This window comes from Ascaphus truei, unplaced genomic scaffold (assembly GCF_040206685.1).
Source record: "Ascaphus truei isolate aAscTru1 unplaced genomic scaffold, aAscTru1.hap1 HAP1_SCAFFOLD_240, whole genome shotgun sequence".
NCBI classification, from domain to species: Eukaryota; Metazoa; Chordata; class Amphibia; order Anura; family Ascaphidae; genus Ascaphus; species Ascaphus truei.
In genome coordinates this window covers 19,754-35,445 of record NW_027455323.1, presented here as the reverse complement: position 1 = coordinate 35,445, position 15,692 = coordinate 19,754, and the positions used below count along the sequence as shown (strand labels likewise).

Genomic DNA, 15,692 nt, shown 5'->3' with positions numbered 1-15,692 from the left:
ATTGTGTTGAACTTTCAGAGGAAAAAACGATAGATTTCTTTGCCACTGCGGGAAAAAAGTAGTAAAAAATGAAACATTTTCATTTGCTGCAAGGAATGCCATGTATATTTTCATTAGGGAAGCGAAAAATAAAAACCCCTACAGCACCTGGTATTCCCAGGCAGTCTCCCAACCCAGTACTAATCAAGCCTCACCCTGCTTAGCTTCCGAGATCTGACGGGATCGGGCGCTGTCAAGGTAGTATGGCCGTAGGTGGAGATTGCTGTCTCATGATATCCTCTCATTCTTAAATCCATGAGCCTATATCTTGCTCCATGCATACACAGAGACTGAGAAAATGACAGGTGCACTCAAATGTACTATAGACGGAATTCTTGATGTCAGAATTCTATTTTGGAAGGTTGCATTGTGTTGAACTTTCAGAGGAAAAAACGATAGATTTCTTTGCCACTGCGGGAAAAAAGTAGTAAAAAATGAAACATTTTCATTTGCTGCAAGGAATGCCATGTATATTTTCATTAGGGAAGCGAAAAATAAAAACCCCTACAGCACCTGGTATTCCCAGGCAGTCTCCCAACCCAGTACTAATCAAGCCTCACCCTGCTTAGCTTCCGAGATCTGACGGGATCGGGCGCTGTCAAGGTAGTATGGCCGTAGGTGGAGATTGCTGTCTCATGATATCCTCTCATTCTTAAATCCATGAGCCTATATCTTGCTCCATGCATACACAGAGACTGAGAAAATGACAGGTGCACTCAAATGTACTATAGACGGAATTCTTGATGTCAGAATTCTATTTTGGAAGGTTGCATTGTGTTGAACTTTCAGAGGAAAAAACGATAGATTTCTTTGCCACTGCGGGAAAAAAGTAGTAAAAAATTTCAGAGGTGCCTATATTCAACCTCCTCCTGTTTGGATTTGAACTCACTATCTCTTCCAAGTATCAGCTTGAACACTGCACACCCCAACTCTGTGAGCCACAAGCTCACCATATAACATGCTGAGTGTTCTGAGGCCTGTATGATATATTTCTAAATGACATGGGAGGCATAAGTGTATTATTGTGACCGTTAAAAAAATACATTCTTGAAGAATTACCTTAAATGGAGAAATTAAATCAGAGACTGAGAAAATGACAGGTGCACTCAAATATACTATAGACGGAATTCTTGATGTCAGAATTCTATTTTGGAAGGTTGCATTGTGTTGAACTTTCAGAGGAAAAAACAATATATTTCTTTGCCACTCCGGGAAAAAAGTAGCAAGAAATGAAACATTTTCATTTGCTGCGAGGAATGCCATGTATATTTTCATTAGGGAAGCGAAAAATAAAAACCCCTACAGCACCTGGTATTCCCAGGCAGTCTCCCAACCCAGTACTAATCAAGCCTCACCCTGCTTAGCTTCCGAGATCTGACGGGATCGGGAGCTTTCAAGGTAGTATGGCCGTAGGTGGAGGTTGCTGTCTCATGATATCCTCTCATTCTTAAATCCATGAGCCTATATCTTGCTCCATGCATACACAGAGACTGAGAAAATGACAGGTGCACTCAAATGTACTATAGACGGAATTCTTGATGTCAGAATTCTATTTTGGAAGGTTGCATTGTGTTGAACTTTCAGAGGAAAAAACGATAGATTTCTTTGCCACTGCGGGAAAAAAGTAGTAAAAAATGAAACATTTTAATTTGCTGCAAGGAATGCCATGTATATTTTCATTAGGGAAGCAAAAAATAAAAACACCCACAGCACCTGGTATTCCCAGGCAGTCTCCCAACCCAGTACTAATCAAGCCTCACCCTGCTTAGCTTCCGAGATCTGACGGGATCGGGCGCTGTCAAGGTAGTATGGCCGTAGGTGGAGATTGCTGTCTCATGATATCCTCTCATTCTTAAATCCATGAGCCTATATCTTGCTCCATGCATACACAGAGACTGAGAAAATGACAGGTGCACTCAAATGTACTATAGACGGAATTCTTGATGTCAGAATTCTATTTTGGAAGGTTGCATTGTGTTGAACTTTCAGAGGAAAAAACGATAGATTTCTTTGCCACTGCGGGAAAAAAGTAGTAAAAAATGAAACATTTTCATTTGCTGCAAGGAATGCCATGTATATTTTCATTAGGGAAGCAAAAAATAAAAACACCCACAGCACCTGGTATTCCCAGGCAGTCTCCCAACCCAGTACTAATCAAGCCTCACCCTGCTTAGCTTCCGAGATCTGACGGGATCGGGCGCTTTCAAGGTAGTATGGCCGTAGGTGGAGATTGCTGTCTCATGATATCCTCTCATTCTTAAATCCATGAGCCTATATCTTGCTCCATGCATACACAGAGACTGAGAAAATGACAGGTGCACTCAAATGTACTATAGACGGAATTCTTGATGTCAGAATTCTATTTTGGAAGGTTGCATTGTGTTGAACTTTCAGAGGAAAAAACGATAGATTTCTTTGCCACTGCGGGAAAAAAGTAGTAAAAAATGAAACATTTTCATTTGCTGCAAGGAATGCCATGTATATTTTCATTAGGGAAGCGAAAAATAAAAACCCCTACAGCACCTGGTATTCCCAGGCAGTCTCCCAACCCAGTACTAATCAAGCCTCACCCTGCTTAGCTTCCGAGATCTGACGGGATCGGGCGCTGTCAAGGTAGTATGGCCGTAGGTGGAGATTGCTGTCTCATGATATCCTCTCATTCTTAAATCCATGAGCCTATATCTTGCTCCATGCATACACAGAGACTGAGAAAATGACAGGTGCACTCAAATGTACTATAGACGGAATTCTTGATGTCAGAATTCTATTTTGGAAGGTTGCATTGTGTTGAACTTTCAGAGGAAAAAACGATAGATTTCTTTGCCACTGCGGGAAAAAAGTAGTAAAAAATTTCAGAGGTGCCTATATTCAACCTCCTCCTGTTTGGATTTGAACTCACTATCTCTTCCAAGTATCAGCTTGAACACTGCACACCCCAACTCTGTGAGCCACAAGCTCACCATATAACATGCTGAGTGTTCTGAGGCCTGTATGATATATTTCTAAATGACATGGGAGGCATAAGTGTATTATTGTGACCGTTAAAAAAATACATTCTTGAAGAATTACCTTAAATGGAGAAATTAAATCAGAGACTGAGAAAATGACAGGTGCACTCAAATATACTATAGACGGAATTCTTGATGTCAGAATTCTATTTTGGAAGGTTGCATTGTGTTGAACTTTCAGAGGAAAAAACAATATATTTCTTTGCCACTCCGGGAAAAAAGTAGCAAGAAATGAAACATTTTCATTTGCTGCGAGGAATGCCATGTATATTTTCATTAGGGAAGCGAAAAATAAAAACCCCTACAGCACCTGGTATTCCCAGGCAGTCTCCCAACCCAGTACTAATCAAGCCTCACCCTGCTTAGCTTCCGAGATCTGACGGGATCGGGAGCTTTCAAGGTAGTATGGCCGTAGGTGGAGGTTGCTGTCTCATGATATCCTCTCATTCTTAAATCCATGAGCCTATATCTTGCTCCATGCATACACAGAGACTGAGAAAATGACAGGTGCACTCAAATGTACTATAGACGGAATTCTTGATGTCAGAATTCTATTTTGGAAGGTTGCATTGTGTTGAACTTTCAGAGGAAAAAACGATAGATTTCTTTGCCACTGCGGGAAAAAAGTAGTAAAAAATGAAACATTTTAATTTGCTGCAAGGAATGCCATGTATATTTTCATTAGGGAAGCAAAAAATAAAAACACCCACAGCACCTGGTATTCCCAGGCAGTCTCCCAACCCAGTACTAATCAAGCCTCACCCTGCTTAGCTTCCGAGATCTGACGGGATCGGGCGCTGTCAAGGTAGTATGGCCGTAGGTGGAGATTGCTGTCTCATGATATCCTCTCATTCTTAAATCCATGAGCCTATATCTTGCTCCATGCATACACAGAGACTGAGAAAATGACAGGTGCACTCAAATGTACTATAGACGGAATTCTTGATGTCAGAATTCTATTTTGGAAGGTTGCATTGTGTTGAACTTTCAGAGGAAAAAACGATAGATTTCTTTGCCACTGCGGGAAAAAAGTAGTAAAAAATGAAACATTTTCATTTGCTGCAAGGAATGCCATGTATATTTTCATTAGGGAAGCAAAAAATAAAAACACCCACAGCACCTGGTATTCCCAGGCAGTCTCCCAACCCAGTACTAATCAAGCCTCACCCTGCTTAGCTTCCGAGATCTGACGGGATCGAGCGCTTTCAAGGTAGTATGGCCGTAGGTGGAGATTGCTGTCTCATGATATCCTCTCATTCTTAAATCCATGAGCCTATATCTTGCTCCATGCATACACAGAGACTGAGAAAATGACAGGTGCACTCAAATGTACTATAGACGGAATTCTTGATGTCAGAATTCTATTTTGGAAGGTTGCATTGTGTTGAACTTTCAGAGGAAAAAACGATAGATTTCTTTGCCACTGCGGGAAAAAAGTAGTAAAAAATGAAACATTTTCATTTGCTGCAAGGAATGCCATGTATATTTTCATTAGGGAAGCGAAAAATAAAAACCCCTACAGCACCTGGTATTCCCAGGCAGTCTCCCAACCCAGTACTAATCAAGCCTCACCCTGCTTAGCTTCCGAGATCTGACGGGATCGGGCGCTGTCAAGGTAGTATGGCCGTAGGTGGAGATTGCTGTCTCATGATATCCTCTCATTCTTAAATCCATGAGCCTATATCTTGCTCCATGCATACACAGAGACTGAGAAAATGACAGGTGCACTCAAATGTACTATAGACGGAATTCTTGATGTCAGAATTCTATTTTGGAAGGTTGCATTGTGTTGAACTTTCAGAGGAAAAAACGATAGATTTCTTTGCCACTGCGGGAAAAAAGTAGTAAAAAATGAAACATTTTCATTTGCTGCAAGGAATGCCATGTATATTTTCATTAGGGAAGCGAAAAATAAAAACCCCTACAGCACCTGGTATTCCCAGGCAGTCTCCCAACCCAGTACTAATCAAGCCTCACCCTGCTTAGCTTCCGAGATCTGACGGGATCGGGCGCTGTCAAGGTAGTATGGCCGTAGGTGGAGATTGCTGTCTCATGATATCCTCTCATTCTTAAATCCATGAGCCTATATCTTGCTCCATGCATACACAGAGACTGAGAAAATGACAGGTGCACTCAAATGTACTATAGACGGAATTCTTGATGTCAGAATTCTATTTTGGAAGGTTGCATTGTGTTGAACTTTCAGAGGAAAAAACGATAGATTTCTTTGCCACTGCGGGAAAAAAGTAGTAAAAAATTTCAGAGGTGCCTATATTCAACCTCCTCCTGTTTGGATTTGAACTCACTATCTCTTCCAAGTATCAGCTTGAACACTGCACACCCCAACTCTGTGAGCCACAAGCTCACCATATAACATGCTGAGTGTTCTGAGGCCTGTATGATATATTTCTAAATGACATGGGAGGCATAAGTGTATTATTGTGACCGTTAAAAAAATACATTCTTGAAGAATTACCTTAAATGGAGAAATTAAATCAGAGACTGAGAAAATGACAGGTGCACTCAAATATACTATAGACGGAATTCTTGATGTCAGAATTCTATTTTGGAAGGTTGCATTGTGTTGAACTTTCAGAGGAAAAAACAATATATTTCTTTGCCACTCCGGGAAAAAAGTAGCAAGAAATGAAACATTTTCATTTGCTGCGAGGAATGCCATGTATATTTTCATTAGGGAAGCGAAAAATAAAAACCCCTACAGCACCTGGTATTCCCAGGCAGTCTCCCAACCCAGTACTAATCAAGCCTCACCCTGCTTAGCTTCCGAGATCTGACGGGATCGGGAGCTTTCAAGGTAGTATGGCCGTAGGTGGAGGTTGCTGTCTCATGATATCCTCTCATTCTTAAATCCATGAGCCTATATCTTGCTCCATGCATACACAGAGACTGAGAAAATGACAGGTGCACTCAAATGTACTATAGACGGAATTCTTGATGTCAGAATTCTATTTTGGAAGGTTGCATTGTGTTGAACTTTCAGAGGAAAAAACGATAGATTTCTTTGCCACTGCGGGAAAAAAGTAGTAAAAAATGAAACATTTTAATTTGCTGCAAGGAATGCCATGTATATTTTCATTAGGGAAGCAAAAAATAAAAACACCCACAGCACCTGGTATTCCCAGGCAGTCTCCCAACCCAGTACTAATCAAGCCTCACCCTGCTTAGCTTCCGAGATCTGACGGGATCGGGCGCTGTCAAGGTAGTATGGCCGTAGGTGGAGATTGCTGTCTCATGATATCCTCTCATTCTTAAATCCATGAGCCTATATCTTGCTCCATGCATACACAGAGACTGAGAAAATGACAGGTGCACTCAAATGTACTATAGACGGAATTCTTGATGTCAGAATTCTATTTTGGAAGGTTGCATTGTGTTGAACTTTCAGAGGAAAAAACGATAGATTTCTTTGCCACTGCGGGAAAAAAGTAGTAAAAAATGAAACATTTTCATTTGCTGCAAGGAATGCCATGTATATTTTCATTAGGGAAGCAAAAAATAAAAACACCCACAGCACCTGGTATTCCCAGGCAGTCTCCCAACCCAGTACTAATCAAGCCTCACCCTGCTTAGCTTCCGAGATCTGACGGGATCGGGCGCTTTCAAGGTAGTATGGCCGTAGGTGGAGATTGCTGTCTCATGATATCCTCTCATTCTTAAATCCATGAGCCTATATCTTGCTCCATGCATACACAGAGACTGAGAAAATGACAGGTGCACTCAAATGTACTATAGACGGAATTCTTGATGTCAGAATTCTATTTTGGAAGGTTGCATTGTGTTGAACTTTCAGAGGAAAAAACGATAGATTTCTTTGCCACTGCGGGAAAAAAGTAGTAAAAAATGAAACATTTTCATTTGCTGCAAGGAATGCCATGTATATTTTCATTAGGGAAGCGAAAAATAAAAACCCCTACAGCACCTGGTATTCCCAGGCAGTCTCCCAACCCAGTACTAATCAAGCCTCACCCTGCTTAGCTTCCGAGATCTGACGGGATCGGGCGCTGTCAAGGTAGTATGGCCGTAGGTGGAGATTGCTGTCTCATGATATCCTCTCATTCTTAAATCCATGAGCCTATATCTTGCTCCATGCATACACAGAGACTGAGAAAATGACAGGTGCACTCAAATGTACTATAGACGGAATTCTTGATGTCAGAATTCTATTTTGGAAGGTTGCATTGTGTTGAACTTTCAGAGGAAAAAACGATAGATTTCTTTGCCACTGCGGGAAAAAAGTAGTAAAAAATGAAACATTTTCATTTGCTGCAAGGAATGCCATGTATATTTTCATTAGGGAAGCGAAAAATAAAAACCCCTACAGCACCTGGTATTCCCAGGCAGTCTCCCAACCCAGTACTAATCAAGCCTCACCCTGCTTAGCTTCCGAGATCTGACGGGATCGGGCGCTGTCAAGGTAGTATGGCCGTAGGTGGAGATTGCTGTCTCATGATATCCTCTCATTCTTAAATCCATGAGCCTATATCTTGCTCCATGCATACACAGAGACTGAGAAAATGACAGGTGCACTCAAATGTACTATAGACGGAATTCTTGATGTCAGAATTCTATTTTGGAAGGTTGCATTGTGTTGAACTTTCAGAGGAAAAAACGATAGATTTCTTTGCCACTGCGGGAAAAAAGTAGTAAAAAATTTCAGAGGTGCCTATATTCAACCTCCTCCTGTTTGGATTTGAACTCACTATCTCTTCCAAGTATCAGCTTGAACACTGCACACCCCAACTCTGTGAGCCACAAGCTCACCATATAACATGCTGAGTGTTCTGAGGCCTGTATGATATATTTCTAAATGACATGGGAGGCATAAGTGTATTATTGTGACCGTTAAAAAAATACATTCTTGAAGAATTACCTTAAATGGAGAAATTAAATCAGAGACTGAGAAAATGACAGGTGCACTCAAATATACTATAGACGGAATTCTTGATGTCAGAATTCTATTTTGGAAGGTTGCATTGTGTTGAACTTTCAGAGGAAAAAACAATATATTTCTTTGCCACTCCGGGAAAAAAGTAGCAAGAAATGAAACATTTTCATTTGCTGCGAGGAATGCCATGTATATTTTCATTAGGGAAGCGAAAAATAAAAACCCCTACAGCACCTGGTATTCCCAGGCAGTCTCCCAACCCAGTACTAATCAAGCCTCACCCTGCTTAGCTTCCGAGATCTGACGGGATCGGGAGCTTTCAAGGTAGTATGGCCGTAGGTGGAGGTTGCTGTCTCATGATATCCTCTCATTCTTAAATCCATGAGCCTATATCTTGCTCCATGCATACACAGAGACTGAGAAAATGACAGGTGCACTCAAATGTACTATAGACGGAATTCTTGATGTCAGAATTCTATTTTGGAAGGTTGCATTGTGTTGAACTTTCAGAGGAAAAAACGATAGATTTCTTTGCCACTGCGGGAAAAAAGTAGTAAAAAATGAAACATTTTAATTTGCTGCAAGGAATGCCATGTATATTTTCATTAGGGAAGCAAAAAATAAAAACACCCACAGCACCTGGTATTCCCAGGCAGTCTCCCAACCCAGTACTAATCAAGCCTCACCCTGCTTAGCTTCCGAGATCTGACGGGATCGGGCGCTGTCAAGGTAGTATGGCCGTAGGTGGAGATTGCTGTCTCATGATATCCTCTCATTCTTAAATCCATGAGCCTATATCTTGCTCCATGCATACACAGAGACTGAGAAAATGACAGGTGCACTCAAATGTACTATAGACGGAATTCTTGATGTCAGAATTCTATTTTGGAAGGTTGCATTGTGTTGAACTTTCAGAGGAAAAAACGATAGATTTCTTTGCCACTGCGGGAAAAAAGTAGTAAAAAATGAAACATTTTCATTTGCTGCAAGGAATGCCATGTATATTTTCATTAGGGAAGCAAAAAATAAAAACACCCACAGCACCTGGTATTCCCAGGCAGTCTCCCAACCCAGTACTAATCAAGCCTCACCCTGCTTAGCTTCCGAGATCTGACGGGATCGGGCGCTTTCAAGGTAGTATGGCCGTAGGTGGAGATTGCTGTCTCATGATATCCTCTCATTCTTAAATCCATGAGCCTATATCTTGCTCCATGCATACACAGAGACTGAGAAAATGACAGGTGCACTCAAATGTACTATAGACGGAATTCTTGATGTCAGAATTCTATTTTGGAAGGTTGCATTGTGTTGAACTTTCAGAGGAAAAAACGATAGATTTCTTTGCCACTGCGGGAAAAAAGTAGTAAAAAATGAAACATTTTCATTTGCTGCAAGGAATGCCATGTATATTTTCATTAGGGAAGCGAAAAATAAAAACCCCTACAGCACCTGGTATTCCCAGGCAGTCTCCCAACCCAGTACTAATCAAGCCTCACCCTGCTTAGCTTCCGAGATCTGACGGGATCGGGCGCTGTCAAGGTAGTATGGCCGTAGGTGGAGATTGCTGTCTCATGATATCCTCTCATTCTTAAATCCATGAGCCTATATCTTGCTCCATGCATACACAGAGACTGAGAAAATGACAGGTGCACTCAAATGTACTATAGACGGAATTCTTGATGTCAGAATTCTATTTTGGAAGGTTGCATTGTGTTGAACTTTCAGAGGAAAAAACGATAGATTTCTTTGCCACTGCGGGAAAAAAGTAGTAAAAAATGAAACATTTTCATTTGCTGCAAGGAATGCCATGTATATTTTCATTAGGGAAGCGAAAAATAAAAACCCCTACAGCACCTGGTATTCCCAGGCAGTCTCCCAACCCAGTACTAATCAAGCCTCACCCTGCTTAGCTTCCGAGATCTGACGGGATCGGGCGCTGTCAAGGTAGTATGGCCGTAGGTGGAGATTGCTGTCTCATGATATCCTCTCATTCTTAAATCCATGAGCCTATATCTTGCTCCATGCATACACAGAGACTGAGAAAATGACAGGTGCACTCAAATGTACTATAGACGGAATTCTTGATGTCAGAATTCTATTTTGGAAGGTTGCATTGTGTTGAACTTTCAGAGGAAAAAACGATAGATTTCTTTGCCACTGCGGGAAAAAAGTAGTAAAAAATTTCAGAGGTGCCTATATTCAACCTCCTCCTGTTTGGATTTGAACTCACTATCTCTTCCAAGTATCAGCTTGAACACTGCACACCCCAACTCTGTGAGCCACAAGCTCACCATATAACATGCTGAGTGTTCTGAGGCCTGTATGATATATTTCTAAATGACATGGGAGGCATAAGTGTATTATTGTGACCGTTAAAAAAATACATTCTTGAAGAATTACCTTAAATGGAGAAATTAAATCAGAGACTGAGAAAATGACAGGTGCACTCAAATATACTATAGACGGAATTCTTGATGTCAGAATTCTATTTTGGAAGGTTGCATTGTGTTGAACTTTCAGAGGAAAAAACAATATATTTCTTTGCCACTCCGGGAAAAAAGTAGCAAGAAATGAAACATTTTCATTTGCTGCGAGGAATGCCATGTATATTTTCATTAGGGAAGCGAAAAATAAAAACCCCTACAGCACCTGGTATTCCCAGGCAGTCTCCCAACCCAGTACTAATCAAGCCTCACCCTGCTTAGCTTCCGAGATCTGACGGGATCGGGAGCTTTCAAGGTAGTATGGCCGTAGGTGGAGGTTGCTGTCTCATGATATCCTCTCATTCTTAAATCCATGAGCCTATATCTTGCTCCATGCATACACAGAGACTGAGAAAATGACAGGTGCACTCAAATGTACTATAGACGGAATTCTTGATGTCAGAATTCTATTTTGGAAGGTTGCATTGTGTTGAACTTTCAGAGGAAAAAACGATAGATTTCTTTGCCACTGCGGGAAAAAAGTAGTAAAAAATGAAACATTTTAATTTGCTGCAAGGAATGCCATGTATATTTTCATTAGGGAAGCAAAAAATAAAAACACCCACAGCACCTGGTATTCCCAGGCAGTCTCCCAACCCAGTACTAATCAAGCCTCACCCTGCTTAGCTTCCGAGATCTGACGGGATCGGGCGCTGTCAAGGTAGTATGGCCGTAGGTGGAGATTGCTGTCTCATGATATCCTCTCATTCTTAAATCCATGAGCCTATATCTTGCTCCATGCATACACAGAGACTGAGAAAATGACAGGTGCACTCAAATGTACTATAGACGGAATTCTTGATGTCAGAATTCTATTTTGGAAGGTTGCATTGTGTTGAACTTTCAGAGGAAAAAACGATAGATTTCTTTGCCACTGCGGGAAAAAAGTAGTAAAAAATGAAACATTTTCATTTGCTGCAAGGAATGCCATGTATATTTTCATTAGGGAAGCAAAAAATAAAAACACCCACAGCACCTGGTATTCCCAGGCAGTCTCCCAACCCAGTACTAATCAAGCCTCACCCTGCTTAGCTTCCGAGATCTGACGGGATCGGGCGCTTTCAAGGTAGTATGGCCGTAGGTGGAGATTGCTGTCTCATGATATCCTCTCATTCTTAAATCCATGAGCCTATATCTTGCTCCATGCATACACAGAGACTGAGAAAATGACAGGTGCACTCAAATGTACTATAGACGGAATTCTTGATGTCAGAATTCTATTTTGGAAGGTTGCATTGTGTTGAACTTTCAGAGGAAAAAACGATAGATTTCTTTGCCACTGCGGGAAAAAAGTAGTAAAAAATGAAACATTTTCATTTGCTGCAAGGAATGCCATGTATATTTTCATTAGGGAAGCGAAAAATAAAAACCCCTACAGCACCTGGTATTCCCAGGCAGTCTCCCAACCCAGTACTAATCAAGCCTCACCCTGCTTAGCTTCCGAGATCTGACGGGATCGGGCGCTGTCAAGGTAGTATGGCCGTAGGTGGAGATTGCTGTCTCATGATATCCTCTCATTCTTAAATCCATGAGCCTATATCTTGCTCCATGCATACACAGAGACTGAGAAAATGACAGGTGCACTCAAATGTACTATAGACGGAATTCTTGATGTCAGAATTCTATTTTGGAAGGTTGCATTGTGTTGAACTTTCAGAGGAAAAAACGATAGATTTCTTTGCCACTGCGGGAAAAAAGTAGTAAAAAATGAAACATTTTCATTTGCTGCAAGGAATGCCATGTATATTTTCATTAGGGAAGCGAAAAATAAAAACCCCTACAGCACCTGGTATTCCCAGGCAGTCTCCCAACCCAGTACTAATCAAGCCTCACCCTGCTTAGCTTCCGAGATCTGACGGGATCGGGCGCTGTCAAGGTAGTATGGCCGTAGGTGGAGATTGCTGTCTCATGATATCCTCTCATTCTTAAATCCATGAGCCTATATCTTGCTCCATGCATACACAGAGACTGAGAAAATGACAGGTGCACTCAAATGTACTATAGACGGAATTCTTGATGTCAGAATTCTATTTTGGAAGGTTGCATTGTGTTGAACTTTCAGAGGAAAAAACGATAGATTTCTTTGCCACTGCGGGAAAAAAGTAGTAAAAAATTTCAGAGGTGCCTATATTCAACCTCCTCCTGTTTGGATTTGAACTCACTATCTCTTCCAAGTATCAGCTTGAACACTGCACACCCCAACTCTGTGAGCCACAAGCTCACCATATAACATGCTGAGTGTTCTGAGGCCTGTATGATATATTTCTAAATGACATGGGAGGCATAAGTGTATTATTGTGACCGTTAAAAAAATACATTCTTGAAGAATTACCTTAAATGGAGAAATTAAATCAGAGACTGAGAAAATGACAGGTGCACTCAAATATACTATAGACGGAATTCTTGATGTCAGAATTCTATTTTGGAAGGTTGCATTGTGTTGAACTTTCAGAGGAAAAAACAATATATTTCTTTGCCACTCCGGGAAAAAAGTAGCAAGAAATGAAACATTTTCATTTGCTGCGAGGAATGCCATGTATATTTTCATTAGGGAAGCGAAAAATAAAAACCCCTACAGCACCTGGTATTCCCAGGCAGTCTCCCAACCCAGTACTAATCAAGCCTCACCCTGCTTAGCTTCCGAGATCTGACGGGATCGGGAGCTTTCAAGGTAGTATGGCCGTAGGTGGAGGTTGCTGTCTCATGATATCCTCTCATTCTTAAATCCATGAGCCTATATCTTGCTCCATGCATACACAGAGACTGAGAAAATGACAGGTGCACTCAAATGTACTATAGACGGAATTCTTGATGTCAGAATTCTATTTTGGAAGGTTGCATTGTGTTGAACTTTCAGAGGAAAAAACGATAGATTTCTTTGCCACTGCGGGAAAAAAGTAGTAAAAAATGAAACATTTTAATTTGCTGCAAGGAATGCCATGTATATTTTCATTAGGGAAGCAAAAAATAAAAACACCCACAGCACCTGGTATTCCCAGGCAGTCTCCCAACCCAGTACTAATCAAGCCTCACCCTGCTTAGCTTCCGAGATCTGACGGGATCGGGCGCTGTCAAGGTAGTATGGCCGTAGGTGGAGATTGCTGTCTCATGATATCCTCTCATTCTTAAATCCATGAGCCTATATCTTGCTCCATGCATACACAGAGACTGAGAAAATGACAGGTGCACTCAAATGTACTATAGACGGAATTCTTGATGTCAGAATTCTATTTTGGAAGGTTGCATTGTGTTGAACTTTCAGAGGAAAAAACGATAGATTTCTTTGCCACTGCGGGAAAAAAGTAGTAAAAAATGAAACATTTTCATTTGCTGCAAGGAATGCCATGTATATTTTCATTAGGGAAGCAAAAAATAAAAACACCCACAGCACCTGGTATTCCCAGGCAGTCTCCCAACCCAGTACTAATCAAGCCTCACCCTGCTTAGCTTCCGAGATCTGACGGGATCGGGCGCTTTCAAGGTAGTATGGCCGTAGGTGGAGATTGCTGTCTCATGATATCCTCTCATTCTTAAATCCATGAGCCTATATCTTGCTCCATGCATACACAGAGACTGAGAAAATGACAGGTGCACTCAAATGTACTATAGACGGAATTCTTGATGTCAGAATTCTATTTTGGAAGGTTGCATTGTGTTGAACTTTCAGAGGAAAAAACGATAGATTTCTTTGCCACTGCGGGAAAAAAGTAGTAAAAAATGAAACATTTTCATTTGCTGCAAGGAATGCCATGTATATTTTCATTAGGGAAGCGAAAAATAAAAACCCCTACAGCACCTGGTATTCCCAGGCAGTCTCCCAACCCAGTACTAATCAAGCCTCACCCTGCTTAGCTTCCGAGATCTGACGGGATCGGGCGCTGTCAAGGTAGTATGGCCGTAGGTGGAGATTGCTGTCTCATGATATCCTCTCATTCTTAAATCCATGAGCCTATATCTTGCTCCATGCATACACAGAGACTGAGAAAATGACAGGTGCACTCAAATGTACTATAGACGGAATTCTTGATGTCAGAATTCTATTTTGGAAGGTTGCATTGTGTTGAACTTTCAGAGGAAAAAACGATAGATTTCTTTGCCACTGCGGGAAAAAAGTAGTAAAAAATGAAACATTTTCATTTGCTGCAAGGAATGCCATGTATATTTTCATTAGGGAAGCGAAAAATAAAAACCCCTACAGCACCTGGTATTCCCAGGCAGTCTCCCAACCCAGTACTAATCAAGCCTCACCCTGCTTAGCTTCCGAGATCTGACGGGATCGGGCGCTGTCAAGGTAGTATGGCCGTAGGTGGAGATTGCTGTCTCATGATATCCTCTCATTCTTAAATCCATGAGCCTATATCTTGCTCCATGCATACACAGAGACTGAGAAAATGACAGGTGCACTCAAATGTACTATAGACGGAATTCTTGATGTCAGAATTCTATTTTGGAAGGTTGCATTGTGTTGAACTTTCAGAGGAAAAAACGATAGATTTCTTTGCCACTGCGGGAAAAAAGTAGTAAAAAATTTCAGAGGTGCCTATATTCAACCTCCTCCTGTTTGGATTTGAACTCACTATCTCTTCCAAGTATCAGCTTGAACACTGCACACCCCAACTCTGTGAGCCACAAGCTCACCATATAACATGCTGAGTGTTCTGAGGCCTGTATGATATATTTCTAAATGACATGGGAGGCATAAGTGTATTATTGTGACCGTTAAAAAAATACATTCTTGAAGAATTACCTTAAATGGAGAAATTAAATCAGAGACTGAGAAAATGACAGGTGCACTCAAATATACTATAGACGGAATTCTTGATGTCAGAATTCTATTTTGGAAGGTTGCATTGTGTTGAACTTTCAGAGGAAAAAACAATATATTTCTTTGCCACTCCGGGAAAAAAGTAGCAAGAAATGAAACATTTTCATTTGCTGCGAGGAATGCCATGTATATTTTCATTAGGGAAGCGAAAAATAAAAACCCCTACAGCACCTGGTATTCCCAGGCAGTCTCCCAACCCAGTACTAATCAAGCCTCACCCTGCTTAGCTTCCGAGATCTGACGGGATCGGGAGCTTTCAAGGTAGTATGGCCGTAGGTGGAGGTTGCTGTCTCATGATATCCTCTCATTCTTAAATCCATGAGCCTATATCTTGCTCCATGCATACACAGAGACTGAGAAAATGACAGGTGCACTCAAATGTACTATAGACGGAATTCTTGATGTCAGAATTCTATTTTGGAAGGTTGCAT

General features: G+C 41.2%; 32 non-coding genes across 32 annotated transcripts; all 32 read right to left on the bottom strand.

The window, feature by feature from the left end:
- Positions 1 to 135: 135 nt before the first annotated feature.
- LOC142478502 (5S ribosomal RNA) lies at positions 136 to 254 on the bottom strand. Its single transcript, XR_012793236.1, has one exon. It is a non-coding gene; the product is annotated as a 5S ribosomal RNA (ribosomal RNA).
- Positions 255 to 540: 286 nt separating this feature from the next.
- LOC142478501 (5S ribosomal RNA) lies at positions 541 to 659 on the bottom strand. Its single transcript, XR_012793235.1, has one exon. It is a non-coding gene; the product is annotated as a 5S ribosomal RNA (ribosomal RNA).
- A 676-nt stretch (positions 660 to 1,335) lies between these two features.
- LOC142479532 (5S ribosomal RNA) lies at positions 1,336 to 1,454 on the bottom strand. The gene has a single exon (XR_012794220.1). It is a non-coding gene; the product is annotated as a 5S ribosomal RNA (ribosomal RNA).
- A 286-nt stretch (positions 1,455 to 1,740) lies between these two features.
- LOC142479668 (5S ribosomal RNA) lies at positions 1,741 to 1,859 on the bottom strand. Its single transcript, XR_012794352.1, has one exon. It is a non-coding gene; the product is annotated as a 5S ribosomal RNA (ribosomal RNA).
- A 286-nt stretch (positions 1,860 to 2,145) lies between these two features.
- On the bottom strand, positions 2,146 to 2,264 carry LOC142479302 (5S ribosomal RNA). Its single transcript, XR_012793999.1, has one exon. It is a non-coding gene; the product is annotated as a 5S ribosomal RNA (ribosomal RNA).
- A 286-nt stretch (positions 2,265 to 2,550) lies between these two features.
- On the bottom strand, positions 2,551 to 2,669 carry LOC142478500 (5S ribosomal RNA). The gene has a single exon (XR_012793234.1). It is a non-coding gene; the product is annotated as a 5S ribosomal RNA (ribosomal RNA).
- A 676-nt stretch (positions 2,670 to 3,345) lies between these two features.
- LOC142479531 (5S ribosomal RNA) lies at positions 3,346 to 3,464 on the bottom strand. Its single transcript, XR_012794219.1, has one exon. It is a non-coding gene; the product is annotated as a 5S ribosomal RNA (ribosomal RNA).
- Positions 3,465 to 3,750: 286 nt separating this feature from the next.
- On the bottom strand, positions 3,751 to 3,869 carry LOC142479666 (5S ribosomal RNA). The gene has a single exon (XR_012794350.1). It is a non-coding gene; the product is annotated as a 5S ribosomal RNA (ribosomal RNA).
- A 286-nt stretch (positions 3,870 to 4,155) lies between these two features.
- Positions 4,156 to 4,274, bottom strand: LOC142478454 (5S ribosomal RNA). The gene has a single exon (XR_012793190.1). It is a non-coding gene; the product is annotated as a 5S ribosomal RNA (ribosomal RNA).
- Positions 4,275 to 4,560: 286 nt separating this feature from the next.
- LOC142478499 (5S ribosomal RNA) lies at positions 4,561 to 4,679 on the bottom strand. Its single transcript, XR_012793233.1, has one exon. It is a non-coding gene; the product is annotated as a 5S ribosomal RNA (ribosomal RNA).
- A 286-nt stretch (positions 4,680 to 4,965) lies between these two features.
- On the bottom strand, positions 4,966 to 5,084 carry LOC142478497 (5S ribosomal RNA). The gene has a single exon (XR_012793232.1). It is a non-coding gene; the product is annotated as a 5S ribosomal RNA (ribosomal RNA).
- A 676-nt stretch (positions 5,085 to 5,760) lies between these two features.
- Positions 5,761 to 5,879, bottom strand: LOC142479530 (5S ribosomal RNA). The gene has a single exon (XR_012794218.1). It is a non-coding gene; the product is annotated as a 5S ribosomal RNA (ribosomal RNA).
- Positions 5,880 to 6,165: 286 nt separating this feature from the next.
- On the bottom strand, positions 6,166 to 6,284 carry LOC142479665 (5S ribosomal RNA). The gene has a single exon (XR_012794349.1). It is a non-coding gene; the product is annotated as a 5S ribosomal RNA (ribosomal RNA).
- A 286-nt stretch (positions 6,285 to 6,570) lies between these two features.
- Positions 6,571 to 6,689, bottom strand: LOC142479257 (5S ribosomal RNA). The gene has a single exon (XR_012793987.1). It is a non-coding gene; the product is annotated as a 5S ribosomal RNA (ribosomal RNA).
- A 286-nt stretch (positions 6,690 to 6,975) lies between these two features.
- On the bottom strand, positions 6,976 to 7,094 carry LOC142478495 (5S ribosomal RNA). The gene has a single exon (XR_012793230.1). It is a non-coding gene; the product is annotated as a 5S ribosomal RNA (ribosomal RNA).
- A 286-nt stretch (positions 7,095 to 7,380) lies between these two features.
- Positions 7,381 to 7,499, bottom strand: LOC142478494 (5S ribosomal RNA). The gene has a single exon (XR_012793229.1). It is a non-coding gene; the product is annotated as a 5S ribosomal RNA (ribosomal RNA).
- A 676-nt stretch (positions 7,500 to 8,175) lies between these two features.
- Positions 8,176 to 8,294, bottom strand: LOC142479529 (5S ribosomal RNA). Its single transcript, XR_012794217.1, has one exon. It is a non-coding gene; the product is annotated as a 5S ribosomal RNA (ribosomal RNA).
- A 286-nt stretch (positions 8,295 to 8,580) lies between these two features.
- LOC142479664 (5S ribosomal RNA) lies at positions 8,581 to 8,699 on the bottom strand. The gene has a single exon (XR_012794348.1). It is a non-coding gene; the product is annotated as a 5S ribosomal RNA (ribosomal RNA).
- Positions 8,700 to 8,985: 286 nt separating this feature from the next.
- LOC142479145 (5S ribosomal RNA) lies at positions 8,986 to 9,104 on the bottom strand. The gene has a single exon (XR_012793875.1). It is a non-coding gene; the product is annotated as a 5S ribosomal RNA (ribosomal RNA).
- A 286-nt stretch (positions 9,105 to 9,390) lies between these two features.
- Positions 9,391 to 9,509, bottom strand: LOC142478493 (5S ribosomal RNA). Its single transcript, XR_012793228.1, has one exon. It is a non-coding gene; the product is annotated as a 5S ribosomal RNA (ribosomal RNA).
- Positions 9,510 to 9,795: 286 nt separating this feature from the next.
- Positions 9,796 to 9,914, bottom strand: LOC142478492 (5S ribosomal RNA). The gene has a single exon (XR_012793227.1). It is a non-coding gene; the product is annotated as a 5S ribosomal RNA (ribosomal RNA).
- A 676-nt stretch (positions 9,915 to 10,590) lies between these two features.
- Positions 10,591 to 10,709, bottom strand: LOC142479528 (5S ribosomal RNA). Its single transcript, XR_012794216.1, has one exon. It is a non-coding gene; the product is annotated as a 5S ribosomal RNA (ribosomal RNA).
- A 286-nt stretch (positions 10,710 to 10,995) lies between these two features.
- Positions 10,996 to 11,114, bottom strand: LOC142479663 (5S ribosomal RNA). The gene has a single exon (XR_012794347.1). It is a non-coding gene; the product is annotated as a 5S ribosomal RNA (ribosomal RNA).
- A 286-nt stretch (positions 11,115 to 11,400) lies between these two features.
- Positions 11,401 to 11,519, bottom strand: LOC142479033 (5S ribosomal RNA). The gene has a single exon (XR_012793764.1). It is a non-coding gene; the product is annotated as a 5S ribosomal RNA (ribosomal RNA).
- Positions 11,520 to 11,805: 286 nt separating this feature from the next.
- Positions 11,806 to 11,924, bottom strand: LOC142478491 (5S ribosomal RNA). The gene has a single exon (XR_012793225.1). It is a non-coding gene; the product is annotated as a 5S ribosomal RNA (ribosomal RNA).
- Positions 11,925 to 12,210: 286 nt separating this feature from the next.
- Positions 12,211 to 12,329, bottom strand: LOC142478490 (5S ribosomal RNA). Its single transcript, XR_012793224.1, has one exon. It is a non-coding gene; the product is annotated as a 5S ribosomal RNA (ribosomal RNA).
- Positions 12,330 to 13,005: 676 nt separating this feature from the next.
- LOC142479527 (5S ribosomal RNA) lies at positions 13,006 to 13,124 on the bottom strand. Its single transcript, XR_012794215.1, has one exon. It is a non-coding gene; the product is annotated as a 5S ribosomal RNA (ribosomal RNA).
- A 286-nt stretch (positions 13,125 to 13,410) lies between these two features.
- On the bottom strand, positions 13,411 to 13,529 carry LOC142479662 (5S ribosomal RNA). Its single transcript, XR_012794346.1, has one exon. It is a non-coding gene; the product is annotated as a 5S ribosomal RNA (ribosomal RNA).
- Positions 13,530 to 13,815: 286 nt separating this feature from the next.
- On the bottom strand, positions 13,816 to 13,934 carry LOC142478922 (5S ribosomal RNA). Its single transcript, XR_012793653.1, has one exon. It is a non-coding gene; the product is annotated as a 5S ribosomal RNA (ribosomal RNA).
- A 286-nt stretch (positions 13,935 to 14,220) lies between these two features.
- Positions 14,221 to 14,339, bottom strand: LOC142478489 (5S ribosomal RNA). Its single transcript, XR_012793223.1, has one exon. It is a non-coding gene; the product is annotated as a 5S ribosomal RNA (ribosomal RNA).
- A 286-nt stretch (positions 14,340 to 14,625) lies between these two features.
- LOC142478488 (5S ribosomal RNA) lies at positions 14,626 to 14,744 on the bottom strand. Its single transcript, XR_012793222.1, has one exon. It is a non-coding gene; the product is annotated as a 5S ribosomal RNA (ribosomal RNA).
- A 676-nt stretch (positions 14,745 to 15,420) lies between these two features.
- Positions 15,421 to 15,539, bottom strand: LOC142479526 (5S ribosomal RNA). The gene has a single exon (XR_012794214.1). It is a non-coding gene; the product is annotated as a 5S ribosomal RNA (ribosomal RNA).
- Positions 15,540 to 15,692: the final 153 nt, after the last annotated feature.